Raw genomic sequence first — 8,900 nt, 5'->3', positions numbered from 1 at the left:
CCATTCAATGGGTGAATGGGTTAAATGCAGAGAAGTAATTTCCCTATGGGGACTAACACATTAGCCATTTTCCTGTAATGTAGAAAATGGCTAATGAGCCCAATATGAAGAAATGGTTCTCTACCTTATAGCTACAACAGAAAAAAATACTTATTACTAATTATTTTGTAAAGAAAGGCTTTTTCTTTCTCTTGAGTCATCCAGAGAAAACTGATTTGACTTTAGTGTTGGTGTCATCTGATGATGTATCTATATAGCTTCAAGCATAATTTTCTTTTGATACCTTGTTCGTTGTTCATAGTTGATTTATATACACGTTTACTAAAAATTAATAAACTATTGACAAACATAGTTAATTATTTAATAATGTATTTTTAGCTATTTTCATTTTGGCATTATTGATGCCCATACGGGAAACATGATATACTTAATTGAAATAATAAAATATGGCTTTAATTTAAAGGAAATTAAGTTTTAATGGATTAACAATATATTGACTAAATTATTTATTATTATATTTATTTTCAATTGTGATTAATAAATGACACGTTTACTAAATTATTTATTGAATTGCTTGTCTTTTTTATTTGGTCACTCTTGGCATGCCATATTAAACCATTATACACTTAAACAGTGAAATAAATAAATGCTTTTAAATTACATGAAATAATATTTTAATTAATAGAATTTGATATTATTATTGGACGTGATAAGCAGAAGCGATCACATACACTGGCTAATACATTGTTTGCATAGATATCATTACTCCTTTTTCCTCTTCAATCCCTTTATTCTGCTGCGCGGCTGGGTGCAGTAATCATCAAGGACACAAAGCTAACCTTTTTTTTAATCGCTTCCCTGTTGATTCAGATAGAAGAATACGAAAAAACTAGTGCTGTCAGCATTAATCTCGTTAAAACAACGTTAACGCCATAATCGCCTTAACGCGGCAAATCTCCGTTAGCGAGTTAGCACAGATCGCCCCATGCGTGGGGCTGCACAGCGTCAATGCGTTAGTGCGGTTAGCTTGTTAGTGCATTAGCGCCATGCACGTATCTCTTTCAAGCAACATTTGATCATTTAAAATGTTTAAATTTATATTCTCATTATCTCTTTCTAGTTTTTTTTTCTTTCTCATCTTTTTCATCTGCCTCCTCTGACACAACTCTCGCCTTCTCATCTCTATCTCATCCTCTCCCTCCTTTCCTGAAACCTCCCTCCTGAAATGAAGTTAGGGTTCTAAGATAAGAAATCTTACATGAACATGCTTATTTAATCTCGATATTATTGCACTTAGTTATTTTCAGCAGATCAGACATGCAACCCTCCCATCTCTGGACAGCCAACAGGAGATTGCTAAACCACAGCATAACGTAACAGGCTAACCTTATGCCAGTAACGTTAGTCCACAGCATTCTAAAACATTTAAACTAATTTCCCTCTGATCAACAGTTTGAATACATTTTCACATCACAAGAGTTTATTTGCTCCCCGAGACTGCTCCCATTAGATCCACTTCAAAAAAAGTTTAAATAACAGCAGTGAACAGAAGCTAGCAGCAGCACTTACTGATGGAAAGTTATGGATATGCTCAACATTTCACCTCGGTATTGCTGTCATATATCACAAATGACCTACGTTGACATTGACAATGTGAGGGATAATGCATAGAGACGTGTCAATATCAAAATATAATAAAAATCCAGTGACAGGGGTTTGTTGTCCATCTTGACACAAGACTCTGATAAGCATTCAAACTTTTGGAGGCCTTGAGTGGTTGTTGATAACATAATGATATACATTGTGTGGCATGATGACAGGGAGAATGCCAGGGTTACACTTCACAGCATCAGTAAATACTCGGAGGCTGTAAGTTAACATCCATCTTCAGCCCTCCCTTGCCAAGTTTCTCCACATAACCAGCAAGATGCCTTTCAAGAAAGTATTTTACTTCCTCTGAGACAGTATACATTTGTTTGTTTGCACATAGTTGCCATAATTTATCATGTTTAGTAGGTTTTCCCACTATATTTCAGGATTATTAGACATCCAACATGGCTAGCTAGTTAATGTCATGTGGTAAGGGGTCCTATGAGTTCAAAACCTCTATTTTAATGTTAAATAAAATTTTTGAAAAATGACCAAATTCTCCCAAGCAATATGATATACAGTGGTGGGAAAGGGGCAGTCGTGCCAAAGATGGAGGCTGCGTCTCCTGGAATGCTGTCGGGCCCTTCAGTAGCTGTTACTAGTGTAGTTTAATGTAATGAAAATATGTCAGCTTTGTAAAACAATGTGAAACTTGCAGTTTTTAGAAAAAATATCATTATATAAGGAGATTTTACACTTAAGTATTGCTAACTAGCTAGCTAACGTTAATGGGACAGTCAATGCTAACATATCCTACTCTTAACTTTAGCATTCTTGTACACATATTACCTTAAATTTTTATTTGAAATGTTTTGTAAAGCCTCTCAAGCAACAGGGTGAAACTTCAAGTGGTTGTCGCTATAAATAATGTATATACTAACTGTTGATAAATAACTGGCAGGCTAATCTATACTATTTTTAAAAAAGGTCTTGAGGTTAGCAAAACCAAGCAACCCTTGTTGCTGCAGCAATTTAAAATAAGCTGAGAGTCACACCATTAGGATAGCCAAATTTCACTCTCATATAGACTAATTTTGTCTTTCTCTCTTACGACTACAGTTGTTCAGTAAAGTTAGCACGAAACCCGGTCACAAAGTTAATGGCAGCCTTCCTTTAAAAATGTTTGGAGAAATCTTAGAGGAGAAGGAGAAATATTTAAAAATGATAATGTTGAAAGATAATGAGTTTGTAATTATCGGTAGTGTTATATGGGTTTCCCAAGTTGTGCTTTAACATTACAAATAAAGATGCTTGTTGTGTGTTAACCAACAAACAAACAGGTGTTCTGAAAAACCCAGTTGCAGGATTATTTGAATGGAGCCAGCGCCTCTCTACCTACACAATCAGGAACAGAGTGCACATAGCCAATCTATAGAGCTGCTAGGAGGCCTGCCATAACTGTCCTTTCACCATCAGGCTTGTTTGCGTTTGTGTTGGCAAAATGTGCTCTGGAGCCTGAACATATGGAGGAACATTATGTTCAGCGATGACTCCAAATTCTGCCTGTGGCAGTTGGATCATCATGATGGTGTGGAGTAACATCACTACCTAACTTAGTCTCTGTTCAAATTCTGAAGTGCTTGATTGCATTATGTACAGTTTTATACACGTTTGTTTGACTATTTTTTTTAAAATTATTTTCACAGTTTGTTACAAAACAGGGGAAAAAAAGGATTTAATTCATTCTAGTGGCAGAACATGCAAAGTTAGAATGGAGAAGCTTGTCTTTGACCAAAGCAGCATTCTAGAAAGTTTCCTTTGAGCTCTGTCGGCATTACCAAATCTTGCTTTTGAGCACAGCAACAATCCCGCTGTAATTTCTCCAGAAATGGTGTAGTCTAGCTTTCAGTTTATTCTTACTCTAAATCAGAAATATGTTTTCCAGTATGCTGTCAATGGTCTTCTTCAGCCAGTAGATGGCAGCATGGTAGTGCTAATGAGGCTCAGGACTCCCTTGTGTTTGTGCTCTGCTGCCACAGCTTCTGTTGGAGGATTTTGATTCTGTAAGTTTCCTCAGCCTTAACACAACCCAGTATTTCTCCCTCACTGACAACCTTGCTACTATCCTCATTGAGAATACAGCAAGCGCGTTTGTTTATGTCGTTCTTTCCATTTATTTCATGTCACATAAAAATCACAACAACTGTTACTACATGCACCATGGTTTCAAATAAGCTGTATTGTTCTTCTCTGCTTTACGGTGTGTTTCACCTGACTTCTTGAGTGACAGTTGAAACCTCAACAGCATCATTCCTGTACTCAAGAGAAACTCCTCCTCTCTCTCTCTCTCTGCAAAATCAAAGGCCAGCTGAGTCAGAGGCTCTCCAGAGTGTTGGGAGCAGATCACTTTTTAACCCAAAGTATATTGATTTATATGGGCCTGTAATTGCTTCAGTGTGTCCTGGATTATTCCCCCCATAATTGAGGCCTGGCACAGGTCTCTTTCCTAGACATAGCCACCCCAGTGCCAGGTGGTGGGTAGAGAGAGAAGCACCGCACCCACTGCCCAGCCAGCTGGAGAGAACCAGGGAGCTGCGGCCTTTACCCCCACAGTCACTGTTCTACATGGGATAAGCAAACAGTACAAACAGTACACTTCCATGCATGCTTTGAGGTATCTCTTGCAAGTCTTCGTCCAGCTCTAATTGCAGTATGAGATAGCACATTGCAGGGAAAGCTGGATGGGACAGACAGCCAGCTTCAATCACTGACACAAAGTCCTGAATCTGTGCATTGTTTTAGATTTTTGGCTCTCAGCTTGTGTCTCCAGGATTTGTTGTGTTTACTGAAACCACATATTAAGACTGTAATTGCTGTACATGCTATTGTTCAGCTGTTTGTTTTGTGTTTTTGTTTCTGACTCAGTGGAACAGTCCGGGATTTCGTAATGGATGGAAACGCTCGCACGCTCGAACAGGTCTCGGGGTGAATGCCGTGCCATAAATATATGAGGTAGACACTTTTTAAAGCAAACACTCACAGTCTAAGATGCTGCAGGATGTGCCACTATGTTGCAGTGATTTTTAAATCTGAGTGGAGTTTTTCTTTATGCTGTCCCCTGTTGGGATATTTGAAAATAAATTTGTAAAATTCCTTAACGAATATCATGTCTGTATGCAAAGTATGAAACTATCACCGACAGCTGATTAAGTTGGCTCTGCATAAAGACTAGCAGAGATAATAACATCTACTAGCAACTCTAAACATTTAGTAATAAGCACAGCAACCAAGTAATGATCTTGTTTCCTTTAACATTAACTAGTAATGATTTAATGAATTTCTTCTACTACAGCTACTTTTAATACCACTGATATTTAATTAGAACTTTGATCTTTCTGGGTTAACTTTAGCTTTAATTACTCCTTTCAAACCATTAATGTGGATGTTCCCATTCCTACAAGACTGCTCAAAGAAGTCCTACCATTAATTAATGCTTCAGTCTTAAAGGTGATCAATCTATATTAATGCGCTATATTCCAAGGGCCTGCAAGCTGGCCGTCTTTTTAAGTAAACTGCTACTTAAAAAGCCATCACTTGACCCAGTTTATCCCAAAAATTCTTGAATGAGTAGTTGTCACAAAGCTAACAGATCAGAGGAATGGCTTATTTGAAGAGTTTCAGTCAGGTTTCAGAGCTCATCACAGCACAGAAACATCTTTAGTGAAGGTTACAAATGATCTTCTTGTGGCCTCTGACAGTGGACTCATCTCTGTGCTTGTCCTGCTAGACTTCAGTGCAGCGTTCGATACTGTCGACAATGATATCATATTAGAACAATTAGAGCATGCTGTAGATTTTACAGGTACTGCACTGCGGTGGTTTGAATCATATCTATGTAATAGACTCCATTTTGTTCATGTAAATGAAGAGTCTTCTTCACACGCTGAGGTTAATTATGGAGTTCCACAGGGTTCAGTGCTAGGACCAATTCTGTTTACATTATACATGCTTCCCTTAGATGACACAGATAAACTGCAGAATGTCTTAAAGACACTGGCTCCCTGTTAAATCCAGCATTGGAGTTAAAATCCTGCTTCTCTTATACAAGGTCTTGAAAAATCAGGCCCAATCTTATCTTAATGACCTCATAGTACCATATCACCCGGAGCTCTTCACTGCAGGTTTGCTTGTAGTTCCTCGAGTATTTAAAAGTAGAATGGGAGGCAGAGCCCTCAGGTTTCAGACCCATCTTCTGTGGAACCAACTTCCAGATAAATAAAATGAACTGAAATTAAATAATGATCCCATTACTGGATAGACTGTGTCTAAAAGACAATCTGAAAAGCCACCAGAGAGCTTCATCTTTTTGCAAAAGAAGTCCATGGAAAAATGACTCTATTGCTTATTTGATTTATAACCTCAACAAATTCTTCATTAGTTTTTGGCCTCAAATTGCTCAAATAGTTTTGAGTTCAATTTCTTGGTTTTATAGATAGATTAAATATAAAAGACTGCATCGATTTGCAGACTTGTTTTGAAACTGTGGAGTGCTTTGGCTGTTGTCATCTTGGTTTTCTTCAAACTTGAAGTTATGATTCTGAAGCCGAAGTCAATAACAATGTAGCCAGGCCTGAAAGCAAACTCTGCTCATTTTAACATAGACTTCTATGTAATCCAATCTATTTTGCAGGAAGAACTCTGTACAGCTGTTGAATGACACCAGTACGTGTTGTGGCAGCACAAATATTAATTTTATTATTGTTTATTTGTCATGTAATAATCTCCTGTTTTCAGGTAACTACAGCAGAGGTTTGCAAACATTTTCTAGCACGCCTCTCCTGCAAAGCCAAATTCAAGCCACGCACACCACATTTTTATCAATCATTAATGATTAAAAAAACATCCAAGTTGAATTTTAGTGAAATTAAGGTCAATATCAGCATCAGCACTCGATTTGGCATATTTACTACGCGAATCCTAACCTTTCAGCTTTGATTCATCGCATGTTTTTCTCCTCCAGCAGCTCGATGACCCACCAAGGGGGCCCACCCCACAGTCTGGCTACTAACCACTGGTGTATGGTAGGGTTATCTGTGATTTCTACTGAAAATGACAACAAAAAATATTGTTTATTAACATGTTCCTAGTTTAGTTTGCTTAAAATCCCACAACAAACAGTTAAACCGTCCCAGAGATCTTTGTGAAAAAGTAGGTTTTGATCATCAACAGGCACCATAGAGTTTCCCGGCCTTTTTGCCAGAATACTGTGACCCCTCTGTGTTACCGTGGAAACATAGCGTATCAAAACAAGCACCCCCATTTCTTGCGTTTCTCTCCATGACGCACCTTTATTTCTTCCATATGAACAGCGTATGGCACAGCGGAGGGCTTTGATAACAATATCTGCTCCGAGTGCCACACACAAATTCATGTAGCACCACACCCTGTTTAACTACCCGACTTGGAGAAAGAAGAAGAAGAAGGAAAAAACTGAAATTACCCCTACAATCACTTGCAATAGATACCCTTGTTTCATTGTTTTTGCAAAGCTTTTTTGTTTTACTCAATGGTAGCAGAGGAAATATAACACAGAGAAACCATTGAGCTGGAAAAACCCTCAGACTAATCAACAAAATAGAGCAGGATTGCTCTCCTAATCAAGTGTGTGTAAGTGCATGCATGTGTGCGTGTCCTCAAGTGAACTTGTGTGTGTGCCCAGACATATCCCCAGCCTCACACTTTCCCTCCCATCTTGGGTACCAGCCCTGCAATACACACACACACACACACACACACACACACACACACACACACACACACACACACACACACACACACACACACACACACACACACACACACACACACAGAGCCCTCCATCCTCCCTTGCATGCAGGTTATGCAAAACCAAAAAGCTTTTATCTTCTTTTTCATCCACTCTAAATCTTCCTCTCGCTTTCATCCACTCGCATTCATTTGCATTCTGTACCGCGCTCCGTATCCTCTGACTCGGACGTTTGTTTGGCAGGAGGTACCCGACGGGATGCTGTTAACACTGCAAAAAGTGTCCATCTTTACAAGCCTTCCTGTGTTAACATCTTAAAGCTGTTCCAAATGAGGTGATTATAACTCCATTTGTAACCAAGAGCTTTCTCCTGTGTGAGTCTCTCCTTTTTCTTTTTTTTTTAAGCAAAAAGTGCAGGTTTTATTTACAAACTGAGGATGGGGAAATAAGTGGGAATTAATAAGTGGAATTATATATATACATATATATATATATATATATATATATATATATATATATATATATATATATATATATATATATATATATATATGTCTAAGATGCACGTTTGATCAAAAAAACTTGCACAGATGGACACTCTTTGCAGCGAGCGCTGTCTCCCTTCCTACACCAGAAGGGAGTAAAAACAAGCCTTTCCCTGGTCAATGAGTTCACTGGGGCGGACGTCTCCTTAGACAAGGCTGTGGGGGGGAGGTGTTGGATGAGGGGATTCAAAAGTCTTGCAACCAAAGAGAAAAGAGAAGGAGTGAAGGAGAGGGAGGGAAACCTGGCACCGAGGCAGCTCAGAGACCTGGGCATTAGAAACAGAGAGCAAGGGAAGGTCAGCCTGCCCACTCCCCCTTCCTCTTCTTCCTCCTACTACTGCATCAGCAGATGTACTGCACAAGCCCGTCATCAATACTGCCAGACCACAGCCACAGTGATAACAGGAAAGTCTGTGATGAAGCATTTACACGCTAGATTGTGTGTGTGCTTTTTATGTCAGCAGGCAGTGAAAGATGAGATTTTACATCTAAGATCAGCTATCAGCAGAGAGGCTTACGGGCATCGGCGAATGAACTGATGCTAACAAGGCTGTCCTCTAGCTTGAAAGCAGCTTTGTCCTTCTAAGAAGAGAAGCATCACCCTCATCATCATCATCATCACCATCACATTCTAAACTAAATCAGCATCTCCTGCAAATGGCGCTCGGTTTATATCTCCAAGCTGCTGTCCTGAAAGGAAGAAAAGTCATGTCGTGCATTAACCTAAAGTTAGGTAGGGCAATCAAAGATAGTTCATCAAGCTAAAGTTTGGCAGTGCAAATGTGTTATTTAATTCACCAAGTGTCCTTGAATGTGCATTTAGCTGGACTGGGATGGTGTAAAGTAGAGCTGCAATTAAGTTTAATATCTTTAGCCATTAATCAACCAAGAAAAATTGCCATCCTAAGTCCACCAGAATCCAAGCTGTCACATCTAAATTTACAGTCATATTTCACATTTTAGAAGCCAGTACCAATAAA

Source organism: Astatotilapia calliptera, chromosome 17 (genome assembly GCF_964374335.1).
Source record: "Astatotilapia calliptera chromosome 17, fAstCal68.1, whole genome shotgun sequence".
In the NCBI taxonomy this organism is placed as follows: domain Eukaryota; kingdom Metazoa; phylum Chordata; class Actinopteri; order Cichliformes; family Cichlidae; genus Astatotilapia; species Astatotilapia calliptera.
Note: the sequence above shows the minus strand (reverse complement) of the source record.